The 10,479-nt window shown below is 36.1% G+C and overlaps 2 protein-coding genes across 7 annotated transcripts in view; one reads left to right on the forward strand and one right to left on the reverse strand.

Annotated features, from left to right (window-relative positions):
* The window catches only part of scml2 (Scm polycomb group protein like 2), a 30,969-nt gene extending 26,029 nt beyond the window's left edge, over positions 1–4,940 (reverse strand). For both annotated transcript variants that reach the window (XM_037747576.1, XM_037747575.1), the window contains exon 1: positions 4,803–4,940. The gene's annotated coding sequence lies outside the window, so the exon portion shown is untranslated. The remainder of the gene's footprint in view (positions 1–4,802) is intronic.
* Positions 4,941–5,070: 130 nt separating this feature from the next.
* The window catches only part of cdkl5 (cyclin-dependent kinase-like 5), a 51,719-nt gene continuing 46,310 nt past the window's right edge, over positions 5,071–10,479 (forward strand). For 4 of the 5 annotated variants that reach the window (XM_037747537.1, XM_037747553.1, XM_037747570.1 and 1 more), the window contains exons 1-2: positions 5,071–5,166; positions 8,545–8,961. The gene's annotated coding sequence lies outside the window, so the exon portion shown is untranslated. The remainder of the gene's footprint in view (positions 5,167–8,544; positions 8,962–10,479) is intronic. The other variant, XM_037747544.1, reaches the window with a different exon arrangement.

The raw sequence follows: 10,479 nt of genomic DNA on the forward strand, positions 1-10,479 counted from the left end.
ACAGCGTTATTAAGGAGGTTTCATGTGATATTTCACAGCATTACAAGTACAAGGATGTCAACTATTAAATTAATTACCAACTATTTTAATAATCGATTGATCAATTTGAGTCATTTTTCAAGTAAAATTTCTCTGATTCCAGTTTCTTAAATGTGAATATTTTCTGATTTCTTTACTCCTCTATGACAGTAAACTGAATATCTTTGAGTTGTGGACAAAACAAGACAATTGAGGACGTCATCTTAGGCTTTGGGAAACGCTGATCGTCATTTTTCACCATTTTCTGACATTTTATAGACCAAATATAATCGATTGATCAAGAAAATAATCAACAGATTAATTGACAACAAAAATAATCTTTAGTTGCAGCCCATTATAAAGTTACATGCAAAATTCATTGCACTTTTTCCATTAAGACCAAGAGAGTGGATCACATCACTCCAATCCTCAGATCTTTACACGGCTCCCTGTGTGTCAAATCGTTTATTTTAAAATACTGCTGTTGGTTTATAAAGCACTGAATGGTTTAGGGACACAATAAATGTATGATCTGCTGCTTGGTTATGAATCATCAGATGGTCTGGGACAGGTCTGGGAGGTCAACTCCCAGAAAGCTCTCAGTTCTTATAAATCAAGGCTTAAGACTTCTCTGTTTGCCACTGCCATTTATTACATTCAATTTGGTACCATTTATTAATATCTTGCATTACACTGTAACTATACTGTAATTTATATTCTCCTGTTTGGTCTGTTTTCTTCTATTTCATCTTATTTGTATCTTTAATTTTACTCTTTTAAATCCTATTTAACTTTTTATATTGTCTTGTTTCTTTATATCTTGTCTAATGTCTTTTATGTCTTATATAAAGCAATTTGAGTTGCCTTTTTTGTATTTTAATATTGAACAGTGGTAATATATTTTTGTTTCAAAAGTTTAAGTCTGATGATATTTTTCTTATTGTCAACAAATCCAATGAAAAGACCAAAACCAACAATTGATTGATGTTCATTGTTGTTGTTCGAAAACAAGTAAAAACGCAATGAGCCACACTGCTGAACTTACACGTTCCTTCATTACCACAAACAAACACTCTGTAGTTTATTCTCAGTCAATCCTACTATCTAATTATTCACTAGAGCACCAAATGTGTATTAATCCACAGCTGAAAATAATAATCCCCAACAAATACACTATTTATTCCTGTTTGAGTAACAGTGTCTTGGCCAGCTGTGAAAATGACTTTTTAAAGATGTTTGTCTGCAGTAGAAACAAATGGGCTTCAGGCAGAGAGCTGCAGACAGAGTAGGAAAGTCAGAAAGTACTGAGAGGCGGACTAACATATTGTGCTTTTGTTTTTTTCATGGGAATGGCTGACAGTAAGAAAAACAAGATAAAATCACTATCAAAACCAATCTTCCATCTAAATACTCTGTAATTCAGGTAATAGTTATTATTATTTTATCTGATTGCATTAACATAATCCTGTGATTTAATCCGTCATTCACAACTTGGATATAAACAGATAATATTCTATAATTCATTGAAATTTTTTTGCACTTAAAAAATACAGCAGTCATGAAGTATGCATTGAATCCCAATAAAACATCTAATTGTGCTTAATAAATAATGATCACACTGCATGAACACAACCAACATGCTAAATTGGGGGATTTGAAATAAAAAAGTAGTTACAAGTCCAAGAGTTTGTAGCTTTGCTACACGACTAACATTTACTCCTGATGCACTGTACAAATTATGAATACGATAAAGTTGTTACCACACTGTTTACGCCGAAAATCTGGCCCAAACATCCAGCTTTACAAACACTTGGAGCATAATCCCTTCACAGTCCGTACACAGTGATGACTCAAAAATGAAGCAGAAAAATAATTCATGGTACCACAGCATCAAAACAAGTGATACACTCCAAATGAAATCCAGAAATTCAAAGGTTAAAATCCCTCCAGAAGCCAAACAATGTCTGCTTTTCCTTGTGCTTAAAAAATCTCAGCATCTGCAATGTATTGTGGCTGACCCTCCCTCTGAAGACCCCTCTGCCTCTGCAGCGAATCCCATTGAGTCACAAGAAGCCATAAAGATTCCAAGCTGCCATAAAAAGCCATTAAGACGTGTGGACGCTGGACGTCTGCTGGCCCACATGAAAAGGATTCCAGCTCTGCTCTTCACTCAGCTGCAGACTGGTTCAGTGTTTGCTCTGGTCTGCCCCTCTCGCTCAACAGGGTCAGACAAAAAACGCACGGCAGACCAGGAAGCACTTAATTTTTACAACCCCCATTGCCACTAAGTCACCCGCTTATCTGGGATCAGTGTAATGTTCACAAACCTGAACAGTGAGGAGATCTGAGAAATGAGCCGAGACCTGGTTTCAGGAGGGGTTGTAACTTATTTCTTGACAGGAGGAGCTGTCAAAGTGTTTTACTGAGAGGACTTTTTCCACTTATGTGAGACTTAACTCAAAGATGTTCTTGTTATAATGATGCCGAATGTGAAAACAATAATGTAATGCATATGTTTAGACTGGCATTTTACTTATATTTGATGCTCACACAAACAAAACAAAAGTCTAATTATAAATTTCACCTGAAGTTACATGAAAGACATAATGTCACAGTATAATACAGCACCAGGGCTGTAACTAATGATTAGTTTCATTACCAAATCAATAACCAGTTGATTACTTTACATACATTATTCAAGTCTATAAAATGTCAAGACATTTGTGAAAAAGGCAGATCACAGAGCCCAAGGTGAAAGGTTCAAATTCATTGTCTTGTACAACCAACAGCTCCAAAATGTAAAAAATGTAAAGAATTATTATTGACAGTATACATTTATGGTAAAATAACTCAAATAAAGTTTACTTTGTTGAGATATCTCCAAATAGCTTATTTTGTACCCAAAGATATTCACATTCAATCACCTAAGACAAAGAAAAGCAGCTGAACAATTGATTAACTGATTAGCCAATTGACATAATTGACAACTATTTTGCTAATCAATTCATAATTAATCACCAAAGTGCCACATATTTGCTGGTTCTAGCCTCTCCAATTGTTTTTTGCATTTCATTGTTTTATGTGATCTTTGGGTTTTGTAAATGTCACTTTTGGCTTTAGGAAATTGTGAAGACATTTTATAGGCCAAAATATTAATTGATTAATTGAGAAAATAATTTAGATTAATGAATAATAACTGAGAACCTGGAACTAATAGGTAATATTTGACATTCTTCTTTTAAAAAGATTGATCGATTATCAAATTTACAATGAGATAAAACAGAGGAAAGCAGAAAAAAACCATTGACAAACATTTTGACATTTGAGCAGCATTTGTGCTTGGTAAAATAACTTAAATTATTGTCAAAATAGTTTCTGATTGATTAATCAACCAATCAGTTCTATTTGATAGCCTACTACATTACATTTGCAATTAATTTAAATCATAAAGTGATTGACAATGTGAGTGGGTTTTATTTTACAACAATGAGATCAACCTTGAAATCCAGAGTGAAACTCTCCTTCTAGAGGTAATATTTGAGATTTAAAATGAAGTGAAATGAAATGTAAAAATAAAAAAAAATTATCAAATTTATAATGATATAAAACAGAGGAAAAGCAGCAAATTCTCACATTTGAGCAGCATTTTTATGCTTGATAAATATACCTGAAATGATAATTGATTGATATATTATATTACATTTGCATTGCATTTAAATCACAAAGACTTAATAAAAAGGTTCAATGCTGCCTTTAAGGAGATATAACCCTTTTTTTTTTTAATTTGATAACAATAAGATGAACCTTGAAGTCCAGAGTGAAACTCTCCTCCTATAGGTAATATTTGAGATTCTTGCTTTAAAATGAAGTGAAATGAAATGTAAAAAAATGTATCAATTATCAAATTTACAATGATATAAAAACAGAGGAAAGCAGCAAATTCTCCCATTTGAGCAGCATTTTTGCTTGATAAATATACCTTAGACTTAATAAATGCTTCCTTTAAGGAGATATAACCCTTTTTTTAAATGTGTTAACAATGAGATGAACCTTGAAGTCCAGACTGAACTGTCCTCTCAGCCTGGCCTGGTGTTTTCTCCCTCACTATAAAAGGATCACATTACTGCCTGGAGGCTGAGTCGCTGCAGGGCGGCACCTCCAGGGACGGTGGGAACTTACAAACATGCTTTCATATCCTAATAACAAACTTTCATTATAGCTACAGAATATTTTACATCTAAACAAATTTTACAGATATACCGACACATTTCGGTTATATACATCCCACCTCTGTGGCATCAGGTTGCATGTGTGTGTGTTTGATTGATGAATATTGTCTTTAGGTGTCGGAGGGGAAACACTGAATCAGCAGGAGATGAAATTAAATTGGAGGAAAAGTCTGTGACGCATTTTCATTCTGGTCCCATGCAGTTAGTGGGCGGGACAGTGACCCTTATTATTATTATTATTCTACAGGCTAAACAAACAGCGCTAACGTTACGTTACACCAGCAGGCTGTAGCATCATAAAGGTGTAGTTATAGCTGCAGACAGACAGAGTTAAAAACCCTCTGCAGGAATAAACAGAGAGAGAATGTAGCCACTGAACGCACCGAGCTGCTGCTGCTGCACTGGAGATACATACAGTATATATAAACACGCTCTGCTGTCTGTCTCTGCAGGGACAAAACAGCAGCAAACATCCCCGCTTTTCATCACAAACCAGAGAGAAAGCCGCCACACTGCAGCACACGAGAGTAATAATGAGACAGGAGCCGTACCAACCTATTTGAAGCGGGTATTTTGACGGGAGATTCCTCACTTTCTAGCAGATGCAAGCCGCCATATTCGCTGCAGCTCCGCGCATGTCCACCACGCAGTGCTCACATTCAGCTTTCTCTAACCGGAGGGTCACAAAACAACCTGACAGACAGACAGACAGAGGAGAGGAGAGGAGAGGGGAAATTATTAATTAGTCGTTTTATTGAGACGGATATTGTTTCATGTTGGGTTGTGATAATAAATTGCAAGTGGTGTGGGAACGAAAACATGAACATTGAATGTGTTTTTTCCTGTTTCTAATGCAGGAGGAGGTGATGAGGAGGTGATGAGGATGAGACACTGCAGACACTGGATGGGTCACATTGATGTGAGTTACTGAGAATGAAGGAATGTTTTGTTATAATGATGCCAAATGTGAAAACAATAATGTAATGCAGATACTTAGATTTGGCATTTTACTTATATTTGATGCTCACACAAACAAAACAAAAGTCTAATTATAAATTCCCCCTGAAGTTACAGGAAAGACATAATGTCACAGTATAATACAGCACCAGGGTTGTAACTAATGATTAATTTCATTACCAAATCAATAACCAGTTGCTAATCAATTCATAATTAATCACCAAAGTGCCACATATTTGCTGGTTCTAGCCTCTCCAATTTGTTTTTGCATTTCATTGTTTTATGTGATCTTTAGGTTTTGTAAATGTCACTTTTGGCTTTAGGAAATTGTGAAGACATTTTATAGGCCAAAATATTAATCGATTAATTGAGAAAATAATTTTGATTAATGAATAATAACTGAGAACCTGGAACTAATAGGTAATATTTGACATTCTTGCTTTAAAAAGATTGATCGATTATCAAATTTACAATGAGATAAAACAGAGGAAAGCAGAAAAAAAAACATTGACAAACATTTTGACATTTGAGCAGCATTTGTGCTTGGTAAAATAACTTAAATGATTGTCAAAATAGTTGCTGGTTGATTAATCAACCAATCAGCTCTATTTGATAGCTTACTACATTACATTTGCAATTGATTTAAATCATCATAAAGTGATTGATAATGTGAGTCTAGGTGTGTTTTATTTTACAACAATGAGATCAACCTTGATGAGATGATGAGGATGAGATGAGACACTGCAGACACACTGGAGGGTCACATTGATATGAATTACTGATAATGAAGGAATGTTTTATTATAATGATTCCAAATGTGAAAACAATAATGTAATGCAGATATTTAGATTTGGCATTTTACTTATATTTGATGCTCACACAAACAAAACAAAAGTCTAATTATATATTTCCCCTGAAGTTACATAAAAGACATAATGTCACAGTATAATACAGCACCAGGGCTGTAACTAATGATTAGTTTCATTACCAAATCAATAACCAGTTGATTACTTTTACAGTGAATAATTATTCATGTCTATAAAATGTCAGACATTTGTGAAAAGGGCAGATCACAGAGCCCAAGGTGACAGGTTCAAATTCATTGTCTCGTACAACCAACAGCCCCAAAATTTAAAAAATGTAAAGAATTATTATTGACAGTATACATTTATGGTAAAATAACTCAAATAAAGTTTACTTTGTTGAGATGTCTCCAAATAGCTTATTTTGTACCCAAAGATATTCACAAGTGCCACATATTTGCTGGTTCTAGCCTCTCCAATTTTGTTTTTGCATTTCATCGTTTTAGATGATGCTGCAGACACTGGAGCATATTTATAATCTCATCGGATTTTTCATCTATTTTTAGGCAGGTTTTGTTATTTTTTTGTTGTTTTTTTTACAACTTTCAACATCAGATAAAAACTTGGCTTTAAGGCTAACTCTGGCTCATTTGCATTTTTTTCTCAGTTAATCAGTGAGCATTGTCCCTATCAATTATTATTATTATTATTAATAATAATAATAATAATAAATAATAATAATAATAATAATGATAATAATAAATATCATATAGCTAATTTCTCTAGGATCAGTAAAGTTGATCTTACTTTATGTTGAACTGATAATATGTGTCTTATTCTAACCGGTTTACTGTGTGATATAGTTGAAAGAATGCAGTATTTCTATTTCTATCTTCTCTAAAATGTAGTATAAAGTAGGATAGTAGAAATACTCCAGTAAAGTTGTCTTAAGTATAGTACTTGGGTATACTGTATGTACTTTATTACTTGACACATGCATGGAATAGTTGGGAAATGTTGTGACAGGAAAAACATGTCATGCTCTAAGACTTAACCTCTTCCAAACATTAGTGAAAGTGTCACTGACAAAATGGGAAAGACTTTCTTTCGAATCTCGATCTTTAAATATTCAAATACTTTTCTCTCAAATAACAAATGTGGCACAAATGTAAGTGCGAAAGTTTTTCTTTGGCGAGGACTCGGACCAAATGTTCCATGTTTTATTTACAGCTCTGCACTAAAATGTCACTTCATATCTGACAATAACACAACACATTAGTGATGAGTCACTGTCCCATCATATAGGCCACTGTGAACACTTTAGCACTGTACTGCAGACATATGTACTTGCACCTTAACTTGAATATTGTATGCTATAATTCCTAAATAACCTCTTCTCTGACGGCTATACACAATAACTTATAATTAGATTATGATGCATTAATAAAGCTTTATCCTGTAGCTATATAAAGTGTTTATTTTAGCTCCATCTCAACCAGCTGCAGCATTTAAAAGCTGCTTAATGCATCACTAATAGAATCATTAAATAACATTATGAAAAGGGTCATTATAATGAGAAGGCTTTTATTCGTGAAAAGAAGATTTCTCATAATTATGTACTTTCATTTCATGTGTTGTTATAATGATACAAGACCACATTAAATGGTCCTCCACCTCTTGCTGTTGGGCAGGGAAAACTAAATATAAGTTCTTCTGAATGCATTAAATTATATTACTCAACAAAATATTATATATGGTTTTAAAAAAACACTAAAAGAGCATTACTTAAGAATAAACTTTCGTAATTGATAAGTATTCTTGAGTGTGTAAGGGTATTATGGGCATTCCATGTTAAATGACGATATTTATCTGTTAGATCATGATAGATTCAGTCGGAGCCTTTCTGTTTTCTTTGTGTGTATTACGATGTGTTATGTCAGTGTATGATGAGTAGTGTGAATGTGTATTTTTGTGTTGTCACCATGTAAACTATGTGGACCCCAGGAAGAATAGCTGCTGCTATGCAAAAGCTAATGGGGATCTTAATAAACAAACAAACAAACAAACAAATGTACTTGTCATAGAATAAAGCTGCTCCTACATCTGCTTAAAAACATAACCATTATAGGCTATATGACACTCAGTTTTTACAACTAAAGTTGTTGCAGTGAGAACAATGAGCCAAGAGGATTGTGTGGAGGTCAAACACAGAAGGTCTTTGGGAAGAAGAAGAAGAAGAAGCTGTTTTTTTTTAAACATTTCATGTACAAAATATGAAACAGTCTGTGAATCCAGTGGATTCTCACTGATTTGGCCAATTAGTGCAGTCATGAAGGGGAGGTGTAGGTGGGAGACGAGCTGCTGCTGCTGCAGGGAGATTTGTAATCAGCATGGATTGACCAAAACGGGGGATGCAACAGCACTATCAAGAGCTATATGTGTATTATTAGAGGGAGATTAATATCAGGCATATTTAAAAATTGAACAAATGATGAGCTGGGTCGCATTTTCCATCCTAAAGTTTTATTTTATCGCAGCTGTGTGGATGTTGAAACGACTGCTGGAACGCGCACACGTCCGTGCTCCTATTGGCTGCGCGCAGCGTCGCTCAGAGGAATGACGACTTTGCTGCTATAAACCAGCTGATGCTGAGGATGTGAACACGGAGGAGCCTCTGAAGGACTGTTGACGGTACATGGAGAGCCTGTCATCCGGCGGTAAGCCTGCGGATTCGGTCTGGTCTCCATCCACAGATTGAGTGAGTAGAGGACATTTAGGATCGTGTCACGACGCGCAGACAGGCAGGCAGGCAGGCAGGCATCAGGCCTGGGGCTTTTTCACCCCCTCTCTGTCTCTGTCGCTCCACATGATGTTTCTTCGTCTTCCCACATCATCATTTTCACGGGCATGATGCTGAGTGCTTCACAGATTCACCTCACACATCACATCTGCAGGTAAAAACAGATGTTTCATTATGGACGTGGGCTGCGGTGGATTGTGTGTTATATGTTTTTGCGCGCATGAAATGCTGTCTAATTATGGGGTTTATGGGTAAATGCTATTTGCGGGTGCTGTTGTGCAACACTGTCGTGAACACGGTGCGTGAACTACGTTATAATGTATGCACTGGTTACTGTGTAGGCTGAGAAACGCGTGGACAGCGACGGAATGATGGTGGTGGATGTGGTGGTGGTGTTGGTTGGTGCGCTCCGCAACGCAGCGATGAGAGAGACGCAGTTTGGATGCAGAGAGAGCAGCAGCATTACTATCCACTCTCTCTCTCTCTCACCTCATACACACGCGCACACACATACCCTCGTGCACGCGGACGCACGCACCAGCCTATTAAAATCCCAAACTCACTCATTCCCCTGTTTTATTTTATTTTTTTCCCCGTGCATGTATACATGCAAGACACCCAACAGGCGTTTGGTTGCATGATTAATGCTTCAGTCCATTCTGTCAATATTTGCTGGATTTTCCTGACGTTTTCCACCTTAATATTCCATTTAGCAGCTGTCTGCCTGATGGCTGCAAGAAGGAGCAGCAGCTTTATCAATAAACCGAGGAACATTTTTTCCTCGAGTACAGGATAATAATGCATCCTGTATAGGCTGCTCCAGTTGCAGGCTTTTTTAGGGTATATTTGTCTTATTCAGACACGATACAGTATATGGATGTGATCAGTCCTCAGTGTCAGCACCATATCCTTAAATGACTAGCCATGGTATGGCCTCAACATCCACCTTATCACTTCCCCTGGAAAGACTTGGCTGTGTGGAGTGTACACTGCATAGAAAACGCCCACACTGGGCACATGAGCCAAATCAACATTAAAGTGTTTTTTTGTTTTTTTTGCACTGCTGAATAAATCAAGTGTTAAAACAAACGAATTTGGACTGATACTGTGAGAAGATTTGATGGTTCCAGTCCAACAGCATTACAAAAGAGGCATTTAATAATCGTGGTCAGTTTTTGGATGTGTGACAGGAGGAGATTTAAGCCTTTGGATATCATTTTTATGTTTTTTTTCAAAACACTTTATCATTGAGTGTGTATAAATGTAGAACATGCTCTTGGAAAATGGTGTGGAAAGCAAAGTATGGGCTAAGTATTAGGGCACAGGAAGAATCTAAGTTGTGAGAATGTTAAATCATCACACATTTCAACGCATTCGGTTCAACATGTTGAATGTGGCAGGTAATTATACAGTGGGCTGTACACAAAATGCAGCTGAGGCTGATGGGAATGTCCTTATAGTTTTGCAAGTATAGAGTGAACCAGGGATGACGTATTTTTGTAGGCCAACCAGGAAGTTAGAATCGCCCTGGTTCGCTCAACAAAAAGCCAATGGGATTTGGATTATTGCAGAAATAAGCTCTGTGGCAAACACAAGTTTATGATACTTGCAGGTTTTAATCAGCAAGATAATCTCCACAAATGAACACCACTTTTATGACTTTTGAGGTGTG

This window comes from Sebastes umbrosus, chromosome 2, assembly GCF_015220745.1.
Source record: "Sebastes umbrosus isolate fSebUmb1 chromosome 2, fSebUmb1.pri, whole genome shotgun sequence".
NCBI classification, from domain to species: Eukaryota; Metazoa; Chordata; class Actinopteri; order Perciformes; family Sebastidae; genus Sebastes; species Sebastes umbrosus.